The sequence below is a fragment of the Lonchura striata genome, chromosome 5, assembly GCF_046129695.1.
Source record: "Lonchura striata isolate bLonStr1 chromosome 5, bLonStr1.mat, whole genome shotgun sequence".
In the NCBI taxonomy this organism is placed as follows: Eukaryota; Metazoa; Chordata; class Aves; order Passeriformes; family Estrildidae; genus Lonchura; species Lonchura striata.
The window spans coordinates 10,582,208-10,595,957 of record NC_134607.1 but is presented as its reverse complement, the minus strand read 5'-3'; the positions used below and the strand labels follow the sequence as shown (position 1 = coordinate 10,595,957).

Genomic DNA, 13,750 nt, shown 5'->3' with positions numbered 1-13,750 from the left:
GATGCTGCCTCCTTCTCCTGCCTTTTCCACAGTGCAGCCCCAGAGCCCTGCACTGCTACCACAGTACAAACAGTAATAAATAAAACCCCCGCTGTGAAGAGATTATAATTAGAGCTGTGCAAAACTCAGCAGTTTTGGTCTGCATCGGTTCCTCCCTGCCGAGTCTACGTTGTGTTTTGGATTTGTATGCAAAAAACCCAAAGCAAAACTTCCAAAGTGCCAGGTGTGGCCAGGTCTAGGCTCAAAATCATGCATATACCAGAGTGTTTTAAGAGGTTCCTCCTTGAAATTATAAATCTTCTCAATCCACGTTTACTGAAAGGTTCCTGAACCTTTGCAGACTTGGGGGGCCAGCAAAGTTCTTGGTTTTACTACGAAAGCCTGTCTCAGCTCTCCCTAATGTACCAAGTGTTACCCCATGCTGCTCTGTGGCTTACAAGAGGATTTAATCTTCCCCAGCTGCTCAAGCAGATCTACTCCTGAGCACCACATCTGGCTTTCAAACAGTGTTGCAGATTGCCACATTGACTGGACATACCCAAGAGATGTGGGTAAACAGAGCCGTGTCCAAAATCCCACTGTAACCCAGGACACTGCACTGAAACACCCTGAGCTGAGTAATCCCTGTGAGTGCCTGGAGAGGGCCCTGGGAAATGCTGAGGAGGGCTGGGGAAGGCACAGCCTTTTGGCTGGCACCACAGATGGACAGACCTTCACTGTCACCCCCTTGTGCACACGGATCCGGCTCCCCTCTGCCTTCTTGTCAGGGCTGGGGATGGAGGTGAAGCCCCAAAAGAGCATGATATCTCTGCAGCCAAACAGCCCAAGGCTGGTTAGTGGGGCAACTCTTACTTTCCCCTCCTCTCTGATTTCATGTGCTTTTGGCATGTGCTAAGGTATAAGCCTCTGAACTAAAGCTGACAGGAGCTCTTACATCAAAAAGTCCCTTCCCAGGAAAACTGTGCAGGATCTGCTGTGCTACAATGAGTCAAATTGATGTTGATGAATTTTTCAAGAATAATAAGCAAAAAACAAATATTTGAATGGTAGTTTCTCAGTGTTTTCAAAATTAAAGGGGAGTGGATCAAGTATTTCACAGTGGTTTTTGTCTTCTGCAGATCATTAGCAAATAATAAACGTGGAAAATTAGATTGCACGGCAAAGAAACTATTTACTGTGCCAGGCTTGGCACAGTTTGGGGGCTTGGAGAATTTTTTCTTAATCTTTTTGCAGGACAGAAAATCCACATACTTATTAACAGTAATTAAAACTTTAGTTCAAATTCCTAGAAAAAAAACAATTTTTTGTCTTACCATGGACATTTCATCTAACTGTGCCAGAGGTAAGGGGAAGAAGGGTGAGGAACTCCATTTTTTTCTTATGGGGTGCACCATACCTCATCTGGAGCACAGCATAAGACTCTCTTCTTGAGGGTATTGCTTTTCCCCTCTGCTCCTGTGTAATCTGCAAGCAGTAAAATGGTGACTTCAGCATGGAGGAGGAGGAGACATCCATGGCCCTGGCATCCAGACTGGGGGCAATAACCCCAACCAATAACCCAGGTGTTTTTAAATATAGTTTAGACATATAGATTATGTTGATCCAGTTGATTAAAGTCACAGTTCATGGTAAATAAAATAAATCAAAGGTTGGACAGGATGATCTTGAAGGTCTTTTCCCACCTCAAAGATTTGTACAATTCTATTATAAGTAGATGTAGCTACTTACTTATTGTAAACAATTAGATCTGTGGGGTTCCCAGTAGTCATGCGAGTTATCTATTTTATGAATTAATTTTAGCTTATTCCTCTTTTATTAATGGATTTTAGCTTTCTGACCTGAAAAATATATGCCTTCCCTCATAGCAGAAAGTTGCATAAATATTTCCATGGTTTCCCAGTTCTACCTCTAGAACCTCAACAAAGCCAGTAACCCAAAATCTTAATTAAACTGCTTCACTGGTTTAAATTGTTCTACTAAATGCTGGGACAATGAAATCTTACTAGGCCATTCCCATATTCCCACACCTCCATGTTCATGTTAATACATGTCCCTTTTTATTAATGCCATATTTTTTCTCTGCAATGATAGATTAAAAAAGAAGAAACATGGAGGAGAAAAATTATATATATTATATATATATATATATACACACACACACACACACATATATATATATATGTTATAATAGCTGATTTTTTTTTTCCCCCTTAATTAAAAGCATGGTGCCTTGCAACAGAAAATTGAGGCAGGTTTCTGCTGACTTAGCAAGTGCCTCATGAGGAAGAAATCTATCTGGCAATTATGGCATTGCGTCTCCCGCCTTGTCTTCTGTTGTTTGTGTAAGACACCGGTGCTTCTGCCACAGGCTTCTTCACACAGCTGTCCTGTCACTGCCAGCTTTCATAGGTAATCCATCCAGCTCAGCAGAGTTCAAATAAGACACCTCCCTTTCTTTGCTTTAATTAATGCTTTATTTGCGTCTCCCCTGGGGATGTAGCCATGCTGATTTTTCAAAATTCTTGCTTATTTTTCAAGCACAAAAGAAATGGAAAATGGCCACTGCTGAGATTCTGGATTTGGGAAATTGCTTTGCTCAGTCTTCTGTTCTCAAACAGTGTTTTAAATGGCCATGGACATCTCTTTAGCTACAGAACATATTATTCAATAAATTCTCTAGCTTGGGAAGGAGAAAAATACAAATCCAGCCAAATTCATTGTTCCTGCAGCCTCTTCTGCTGCCCTGCACACACAGTACTGCAGCTACAGCCCATCCATGCGCTGGTTTGTGCTATCACACCCCACACATTGCTCAGGGCCTTCCAGGTGCTCAGGAATCCCAGATCAAGTCAGGAACTGTTCCTTGCTGTGTTGTTGTTTTTCCTGCACTGTCCATGCCTGTGGGTTTTGCTGAGCTGGGATCAAATGCTGTGGCTTGGTGTGACTGAACAGACAGACAGACACCCTCAGCACCAGGGCACTGTGGCCTCAAATCTGAACAAGGCAGTCCAGAGTCCAATCACTTGCCATGAGTTTTTCAAGAACTCATTAAAAGTATGTGTGGCAGTGGTGTTAATCAGGCCTGGAATACACCAGCAACCCAGTAAAATCCATCAAATGACAGATAAGCCAGACCGGCTAAAACCAAAGGGCTCAGCAAAGCACATTGAGTCAGTCAGAATCAAGAACTGCTACACCCTCAATCAGCACTACCTGATAATATTTCACTTGCTTTGGGTTTCTGTGTTTTAATGAGGAAACAATGGTGTTTTGTAATCCTGACTATTTAAATATGTAACACCACCCTGTGCTTCTGCAGCTTCTCCCTCCAACCACCTAATGAGCATTGTGCAAAGTCCTGTGGCACCTTTGGAGGCTGTGGGAGTTTCAGTAAGTGTTGTGTAAAAGCAGAGGAGGAATGAGGGCAGAAGTTTTCATTTGACCTGTTCAACAGCTCATGGTGCAAAGGCCCAGCTCTCACTTCCCAAGACCTTCACAAGTCAGCTTCTGCTGGGCTTCCTGCATCACTTTCACTGAAACGGGGCACAGCAAAATGAGGGCCCAGGACAGGCTCCCCAGTGGCCAGGGTGTGTTGTGAGCTTGGTTTTTCTGACAGCAGCACAAATCTGCACACAGACCAGCCCTTAGTCTGACTACAGGGTTTGACTAAAATGGTATAAGCTGAAAAGAGAGTTCCAGACAGTGACAGTGACACCCTCTGATTCCCAGACAATTATCCTTTTGCTTCCTGGTCACCTTTTTCCTCCTGGCACGACCAGCACACCACACTTCCAACCTTGTTCTGCTGTGTCCATATCAATCCTCAAAGAGCCAACACTGAGAAAGGCAAAGTACTACCACCATCTTCTTTCATCCTGTCCGCTGCCAACAGGGACTGATCTTTTTCCAGCACAGCTTCCTTCCTTCCTATAGCCAACATTTAAGCCCCCATATTAGATTACTCTTACCTTTTTGTTGGTCTGTGTCTTCTGTTTTGTTTCAAGACTGAAACCAATCCAATTTCAAGTGATTTCATGTCAGAAAGACAGGAAATGACAGTTTATTTGATCCATGTGGTTAACAAATATTGATTAGGCTCATCCAGGAAGTGACTTGTGGTCAATGCACAAAGGTTAGACTGGACCATGGGTTTCTGAGCTCCTGTTCAGGTCCTACAAAAATTGCCTGAAACTTTTCTAGTACCTACATGGGCTGATAATTTCAAGCAGGGATCTCTGTGTCTGTGTGTGCCTGTGTGTGTGTGTGTGTGTGTGTGTGTGTGTGTGTGTGTGTGTGTGTGTGTGAAGAGCAGTTGTGCATTAACAGCTGTGATAAAGAGCATGAAAATTACCTTGGCAATCACAGTCCATCAGGTATGTCAGGTCAGTAGGGCTGGATTAAGGGAATTCTCCCACTGGGTTTAGTATCAGCAAGTTATTCTTGCAGCTAAGATGAAAAGAAACAGTCCAAAGCGACCTCCCCCTTGCAGGAATTGGTGAACCCTATCTAGCCATGAGGCTGGTGTGGTTAGATGTAATTCTCACGGAGGTGATTTATTTGAACTCAAGAAGGCCAAATGGAAGGCTTGATACTGTCTATTCAAAGGGTTAGGTGAGATGCAAACACTAAGTCCATCCCACCCATCTAAAATGCTGAGTAATCACACCTATCTAGTGAAAGGCTTATGGTCACTCCTTTCTCAGTGCTCCTTTGACACCATTGGAGTACTCAGTGCTGCTTTTTCTTTTTATTGTTCCTCACTGTTCAGTATTGTTTGAAGATTTAAAAATTAAATTAATCAGCATCTTGGAGGATAAGTTACAAGGTGGCTTTATTGTGAAATTGCAGTGTGACTCACAGAAGCTGCAGAAACACTTTTGAGGCCAGACTGGCTCTGTTATTTTTGCCTGTTGTTTGTCTTCATGCTCGCTTTGCAGCAGGACCTGCAGCCACACAATGCAAAGAGCAGAGAAACAGCAGTGCGTCATCCCGGGTGTGGCTGAGGAGCCATGTCACAAGGAAAGATGGCAAGATTACAGGGAGGATCTGAGCAGGATCCAGAGGAGGGTGAGGAACAAAATGTCCTGCAACAATAAAAGTATCCATTTATGTGTGTGGCTTAGGAGACAGAGAGTTCTGCAAAGACTCATTTACCTACTGGGGAGAACAAATTCCAGACGTCAGAAAGCACTGGCAGCAGACACAAAGGCAGACAGGTGCATGTGCAAAGAGCTGAAGTGGGACAAGCTCTCACAAGAGTCCAGCTCAGCCGGCGGCCGGGTGCTGCTGCTGTGGAATGGCAGCTGTGGGAAGGTACCCTTGTGTCCACTCAAAGAGTGGCACCACTTGAATTTCTTGAGCCAGAAACAAGCGCTTCTGGGAGCACTAGAAATTATGCTGCCTGGTTTCCTGTGACTCTCTATTTTGTGGTTGATTATCCGAGGCTAATAAGGGGCAAGAGCTGAATAAAGCTTTTCCTGTGGTCAGGGCATCCTGTGTGGATTCTCTGGGGTCTAATAATACAGTTCACCTTCCTCTTCTGCCCTTCCTTCAAAGAGGCACTAATTTGGATGTCTGTCTTCTGCACAAGTGCCAAACTTCCAGAAATCTGTATGAACTTTTTTATCTGTAAGGATTCTCTTGCAAATGTGTCTGAAGTTGGCCACCTTAATTCAAAGCTGCCATAGCAATATACACACAGATATATAATCAGCCAAACCTCATTTGTTTAGGAAGAAAGGATTAATTTAAAAAAAATAAATCACACCTTCCCCAAACCAGTAACACATAATCTGTGTGGTGACCAGGCCTGCTTTAGAAAGGCAGGGCTCAACTTGTGATAGTTGCTTAGGAATTAAGCAAAAGGCATCTTACACCAGAAACATCAACCACAGACACAGGTCTTACTGGAGAGCTTCATCAGTGCAACTGCAGCATGGGAAATACAAAAATAAAATGCTCACCGAGAGGGTACCTGCAGGAAATACCCCAGGAGCACAGGGCAGAAGGATAGACTTTGTGCTTTCATTTAAACAGGAAAGGTAGATGGAAACAAAAATAAATGAAGCTATGCTTAAAATAAAGATTACCATACCCTAGGCCAACAGAGGTTGTAACACCTAACCTAAGAATGGGTGGGGATGTTTGGGAGAAAGGAAGGGAGGCCTGGAAAATGGTGGCATTATCTAAATAAGTTTCATGGAATGAAAATAAGCAGCTGATATCTGCTAAGGGGTACACAGAATGAGTCAAAAAAGACAGTCTGATGGTTCATATATTTGTTTGTGTTCATGAGGAATTGGATCTACCAGAACAACAGGCTGCCATGGAAGTGGAGCTTATTTAGGTTCTAGTCATGTATTTGTTTACCTGACCTTTGAGGCTGCTGGCAAGAGCTCCTGGTGTGGAGCTGGTGTTCCTGAGCTGGTGTTCCTGTGCTGTTTGCACCCTCAGCAGAGCCCAGCAAGGGGAGCACAGCTCAGTGCTGGGCCAGGTAGTGCTGGTAGTTGGCTACAGACTGATGTCACACTGTGAGGTGTTTCCCTGTGTCTGTGCCACCTGGCAGTGCTGCTTTTTTTCTACAGCATCATTGTAGAATTGACACCCATTTCAACTTCATTACAACTCATCCCAAAACCAGTCAGTTAATGGGATCCTGTTCATCAAAGCCTTCCTGTTGTTTAGGAAACACTGCTGCTAGTTCACTGCTAATATGAATGCCAAGGTTTTTTCCAAAAGGATCTTGTGATAGATGACCATTATTACTTCTCAGAGACCTGAAAAATGGTCTCTGGGAATATGTGTGTATGATTACTTAGAAGACTCCAAAAGCTTATCCTAAAGGTATAATCCTGCAAACTGTTGACCATTCTGGCTCCACTCCAGCAAAGCACTTAAATATTTGGTGAACTCAGGAAGACTTTTCCCATGCTTCAGGCACATCCATAAGCACTTCGTTGGAGCGGGCTCAGAGGCTGCTCCAGAGCCTCACCTTGCACAACAGAAACCTCCCCAAGCTACTCCCAGTCTCTGTGTCTGGTGTGGCTTCCTCACAGCTACCAACAGGCTATGTCAACACTGACATTGTCTGGCCTTGCTGAAGGGGAAAAAAGTTTCAGTGGATTCAGCATTCCACCTCAGTCCAATATCTCTGACAGGACAAGCAAGGTGAGAGGAAGTTTTGCAGGCAGTGTTATAGATAAAAGATGTCCTTTCCCAGAATCAGCAGTCTCTGGGCAGCAATAAATCCACACACTAAAAAATAAAGTAAATCCTAAAATAAACAATTCAGGCTTCAAAGTGTACAATAGGCAATTCGTTTGAATAACTGTAGGCAGAGAGAAGCTACAAGAACAGATGTGCATATAAAGCTAAACACAGGATCTAATCAAATCAGTCCACCATCTGGAATGAGAAGAAACATCATGTGACAAACCTGATCAATATGTGAAAATGATACAAATTTCTGGATAACGAGCTTAAGCTAAATCAATGTGTCACATGAGTCAGAAATGGAAGCATTCATAAAATTGATTGCACCAGTTCAACTTAATCACATTAGATTTTACTACATTAACACCATTTTCTCCTACAAACTGACCTTAGGTGACCTATCACAAATAACAAGCTGGGAGTATCAGAAACACATACCCACAGGTAGAAATAGCTCATGGCAGACTAAGGTTCATATGCGCACTTCTATCCATACAAAATAAATCCTACCTATCAAACTATTCTTTTCCAAGCAGTTGATGTTAAAACTCTCCAGGCAGCTGTGTTTAAGCCAGAGCTGCCGAGAGTGGATCCTGATTCTTTGGAGCTGCCTCAGGAGCAGGAGCTGCAGCAAGGACTGGAAACAGAGGAAACAGTAAAGCCAAGAGCACAGAGTTAGGCCACTGCTAGAGAAGGGGGTGTTCAGTGGGCTGAAGTCAGGACTGTGGTGCTTTGGAAACCCTGGGCTGGGATATAATGTTTGCACAGCCTCAGATGGGGTTGACTTTGCAGTGTCAGCTGAAAAATATCACACCACCAGGCAAAGCCCCTGGGGATGGCCCTGCTGATCTCCTGGCTTCCTCTGGGTTCTGGGGGTCCTTGGGGTTCTGGGTTGTCCATGCTTAGGTTTGCAGTTTGCTGTGGCACGAGGGCTTCATGGCAAGGAGGGGAGGTCTGGCTATCTCATCTGCCAGGACAAAGCCCTTCTTGTGCATCAGCTCTGACAGCAGGGGATGGGGTTCATCCACACAGTGTCCCTTCCATCCTCCAGCCTTGCCAGGATACCCTCGGCTGTCCTGTGGGCTCACAGCTCTGTGCACTGCAGCAAGGCAAATAGGAAGCCAGAGTCAATCCAGCTCAACCAAAAGCAGAAGTTGCTGTTGCTCCATGACATTGTGATTGGTGACACAAATTGGGCTGCCCTCTCTTTCCCCTGCCTTTTGTGCTGCATCCCTGGTACCAGCAGCCTGGACATGCTACAGGATGAACTGCACCAAGGCAGGGACGGAGAGAGCAGAGCCTCCAGGAGGTGACAGTGACTTTATATAATCTATAGGGTTAAGTTTATGATGTGAAGCTTCACTGACTTAGCAACATGTGAGTGTGTTTGTGGGTTTACAGATTTACTCAAGTGCTCCAGCAGATCATCTTCCCCTTGTGCTGCCTCTCTGGAAATATTTCAAGTCAGTGTATTGTGCACATAATTGCTACTGGCTTTCCCAGCCTCCATAAATCATATTAAAAAGAGAGACAAAACCTAAGGGTGTCACCAAAGCAACAGGGTGAGGGATTTTTCTGGCCTAAAGTGACAGGAGTTGGAGGAGACCATGTGGCTACTCTGACTGTTTTCCACACATGCATTCTGTTTATGGTCTGTGTGTGCAAAATATGTCAGGAAAAAAAGCTCTCATAGGAGCTAGGAATCTGTCCAGCATGTGGCAAACCCCATTATGACCCAGCCTTCTTCTTCTCTCCTGCTGCCATGCCAGGGGTCTTTTCTCCACAAGCCTTTTCTGCAGCAGGAGTCAATTGAGATAAAAATAGGTATTTAAGCATCACCAGCTCCCACAAACAGAGGCCCAATAGTATCCTCAAACAGCCCATGGGTGTTGAAAGCCAGTCTAGTGCCCAAGGTGAAGGGGAGGGACACCTTGATCCCCATGGTTTGAGTGACTTTGTGGCTTGCTGTGCCTTGCTGGAGCTGGTGGCAAGGCTTTTTATTTTTTCTTTTTTTTCTTCTTTTTCTAACAGTCCTGCATGTCACCATGGAGTCCAGCCCCCTTTCACAGGGGTTGTTAGAATAAATACACATTTCAACACCCCTTCAGCTCATCTCACAGTCTCAATAACAACAGTGCAATATTTTAAACTGCTTTTGCAAGTCTCCTTTCTACAGGGCAGTTGAAAGGATATAAAAGCATTTTACCAATTTTATAGATCATCTCCGGCACACTATTGTGATGTGAGAGAAGGGGAGTTTTGTTGCCATTTCCCCGTGGACAGCTGCCAAGCTCACCTGTCGCCACCAAGCCAGCGAGGGCCATATCACATCTCTCTGGAAACTCTGCAGCCAGCTCTGGATGGCTTCTCACTTTACTTATCTGAAAGACATGCTGCTCCTTTTAACCCTTTCTCAGCACTTGCCTGGGGGTGTTACTCAAAACAGGAAACTTCTCTTTGGGCTTAGGGAAAGTAAGAGCTGTGAGGTGGATTTGGCGAAACCTGAAACCAGGCACCCCCTGTGGAAAAAACCTTCACCCATATGAAAATTCCTCTAACCCTGCAAGTTATCCTACTGACCTTGGGCCAAGTGCCCACAGCTCTTCTTTTGCCACTCCTTGATCAGAATTAACCAGCCTCCAAATCAGACCCTTGTTTAAAATTCTCCAATTCCACAAGGTGCTGACTACATCTTCCTACTTAATTTTGCGGGGTCCTGCTTTTAATCTCAAAAAATATCATGAAAACCTTCCCATGTATGGTTGACACAGAAGAGCTATGCAGTTTTCTTTGGTGGTGTTCAGGAAATATTTACTGATCCTTATGTGGAAGGTGTGACAGAAATGTAGTGTAATCTACTCCCCTATGTAAGGATTTCTCAGTTTCCATCCCTACAAATGGATATTCTCCACCTTCCTCTTCTCCTGGAAAAAAAAGAGTGCATAAAATTATTCCCTGTCACATTCTTTCACTGATCTGGCAAAATACAGTGAAATTCAGAAGAGTTTAAATGATACAGAATATGCAGGCATAGCTTATCTAAGATAAAGCGTGCAGATCAAAATCAACAAAGCCTCACAAAAGAAAGCCTCAAGAGAACTTTCATCTGCCTGATCCCATTTCCCTGCCTACACTTCTTTGTACCCTATTGCTATACATTAGTTCTGCTTTAGTTTCTACTCTGAAGCAACATTGCTGCTTAAGAAAGATTCTGTTGAGTCATTACCAGCATCAGCCAAACAGGCTTTTCAAGAATGGAGGAGAAAATAAAGGCTGTGGTTTTCAAATTAATTCCATGCTGCTTAACCCTTAAACCACTAGTGACTTTCAGACTCTCAGCTAAGTCAATGCTGAGCAGAATTTGGGGCTGTTGTGCCTGAGACAGAGAAATGTCAGTGCTTTTGTCAGTGACTGACCACTCAGGCAGTGCTGGCCATGCACCTGGAAGGCAGAAATTGTAGTGAAGGTCTCTGCTGTCCAATCCATGTCCTAAACACTCCCTTCTTGCTTGCAAACACTGCCTCAGATAACCCAGACCCAACACCTAAACAGAGACAGGGAGATGAGTTTTTCTACCAGAAGCTAGCAGCTGTAAATATAGGAATGGAAGAGAGACCAGCACGTCTCTCCCTTTATGATGGAGCAGAGATTCTCTATTTCTTCCCCCAGCAGGTTGTATTTAGGAGATAATAGTGTTTACCAAAGAGATTGAACTTGAATAAACTCCTGGTACCTTGAAGTGAGAAGAGACAGAAGAGGCAAAAGCGGATAAGGTGATTTTCCTTGCCTTGGCTTTTAAAGAAATCTCAGCCTGCTAAACTTTCAGTCCACACTGCCAATGGCTATTTCCAAAGTTATCTTTGCACAGAAAAAGGCTGGAATCGTTCTCTCTCTCATTCTCTCTGCCTCCCTTTTTAATGAAAGCTCAGTTTAGATCTGATATCACTCTAAAAGGTTTGCTATCAAAGTTTATTAGACCCACTGGGACAGATCACAGTTTGCAGAGGCTCACAGTTTCAAAGCAGATAACTGTAAAGTGAACCATTCAATGTTCTTCAAAATGCTCCTTTTTCTTGGGCTCATCTATAACACAAAGCTGCACTGTGTTCAAGCATCATTAGAAGTGATCCCAGCTGATTACATGATGCTGGCCATAATTCTGCCTTTGGAACAAAGTCAAGCAGCCCCCAGCCCCCAGCCTGTTCCACTGGGTGATGCTGAGGCAACTGGGAGCCATTTGCAGTGAAGGCAAGCCCTACCAGCACAAAGGTATAATGGCAGCAATGTGCTCCTAAAAAAAGATCAGAACTCAAAAAATACTAGAAAGCATGAGTGCAGCTTCCCTTTAAAAATTCATATTTGCCTTTCCTTGCTTAATGATAATGATAATAAGAATAACAATTAGGAAAGACTCCTCTATTAGGGACTACAGCTGAGAAATTTCAGCTAAAAAGCAAAGAAATGAGAGAAGGAATTTGCATGTCTTCCTATAGAATGGCTGTTCATTTTTTTTTTTTTTATGAAGTCATTAGTGTCAATATGAGTTTTTTAGTAGTCTATCCTCCTAAAAATGCATGGGAATAAATACCATATCTGGTAGGATCTCTGACTGTAACATGTATCACTGAGGCATCTATTTACAGTGTGAAGGGAGGAGAGACTGTTTAATTTCCCAGGACAGTAATGGAAAGCAAGATGTCCTACAACCAAGGGTGGTGAAGGCTGGGAGAGGTACTAGGAAAAAAACATTCACTATAGACCAAAGAGTGAAGGAGAGGTTCAGGACAGATATTTGCAGGATGCATCATCATCAACCCTGGGAAAAGGCTGAGAGACAAAATGGTTGAATTAATTTCTCAGGCCAGCAATGTCTGTCCTTCTGCTCCATTTTCCCTGTGACTTTGCAGTGTCATCTGCTGTAGAGCAGCAGGCTGGACAAAACTCAGGGACCGGGTGGCTCTCATATGTCCATATTCCCTGCCAGGCTTTTTCCTTGCTTTTGGCCCTGGAATGCCTCTCACCAGAAGCATTTGCAACCATCTGACATATCTTCTGCTCTCTGATTCCCTAACAGGTCATGCAGATGCACCAGAAGCTGGATGACATCCTGAACACACTCCAAGCTCAGCTGGGGTATCAGCTCCAGGCACAGATACCAGACCCAGCCACCCCACCTGTCAGACATCCACAGACATCCACAGAGTCCCCCCAGTGACCCAGAAAATGTGAAAGCCAGTGGACAGCCACACGTGACCCTCTCGCTCTCCCATATCTGAGTATTTCTCAGTCTTGGTGTCTTCATCTGTCATGGGTGAAATGAAATATTCTGCACTAGTAGATTAATGAGGAAAAGAAATAGAAAAAAAAAAAAGAAAAAAAAAAAAAGAGAAGAAACAGCAAGAAGCCAGTCATGACCTTAGGAGAGCACATAAGTTCTGCACCTGTTTTATTTTAGCCATCTTTAGCTTAACTTTGCCAGCCTGCAGCAGCCCAGTTCCCATCCCCCCCAGCCCCATTCGGGCTGAGCGCACAGGCACAGGACACGCTGTCAAGGGAAGCATCCCAGCCAGGTTAGGATGACCCATTTGTGGGTACAGAAGGGAAAAAGAACTGTTCTTTTGGCATTCAATCACTAAGTTTCATGCTCACAGCATGCCCGAAAGGGGGAAAGGAGCCAGCATTTGAACATGAAACAAATGGAAATCAGTGAACAGGAAAATTAAACAGCATGTTTTGACTTCTACCAAGCAGTGAGGATCATAAGAAGAGCAGATTTATATGCTAGTGTGAATGACAAAGTAAAGACAACAGACTACTGATTAAAAATATGGAAGTGTACACAGGCTGGTTGACATATGAAAGGCTGAAGCAGAGATTTTAGCTAATTAAAGCAAAGGGCTGCCAGTGAGATGAGATGCATGTTGGAACAGACAGGCAGGAGAGATAAGATCTGCGTAGGCTTACTTCACCAGAACACTGTAATAGTTATCAGCTACGCTGATGACTGTTATGCAAAATGTTCTCAAGCTTTTACCTTCATTCAGCAGCAGTTGTTGACTCCAGTTGGCTTAATTTTAACATAAGGAACCTGTATGGAAATTGGCTATGAACTATCTGTAAAACTGGCTTAAAGCCACCGAGTAGCAGGGTGATGCAGGAGGGCTGCAGCTGTGATTGAGAGTGACAGGGTTCCTTAAAGAAATGCACACACTGTTGATGAAAGTTAATCGCTGTTTAAATAAACTGCTGTATATACTTTTAAATGCTAGATTTATTTTTTGCCTTGTAATCTGGCTGTAAATCGAGTGCACATGCTGGCTGATGTGCTGTTCTTGAGGAGCACCTCTGGTGCAGGTACTGGGCTCACAAACTGCAGATGGAAATGCAGGTTGAGATGCAGATTTAAATGCAGACTGAAGCACAGGCTGAGCTCTGGGTGGGAACCCAGGACAAGAGGATGAACTTTCGACCTTTGGGATGACAAAGGGCACAAAGGCAGGTGAAAGCCAGCCAGGTGAATGGACACTGAGTCACAGCA

The 13,750-nt window shown here is 44.0% G+C and overlaps 1 pseudogene; it reads left to right on the top strand.

Annotated features, from left to right (window-relative positions):
- LOC110472978 (potassium voltage-gated channel subfamily KQT member 1-like) overlaps positions 1 to 12,559 on the top strand; it is a 433,209-nt pseudogene extending 420,650 nt beyond the window's left edge.
- Positions 12,560 to 13,750: the final 1,191 nt, after the last annotated feature.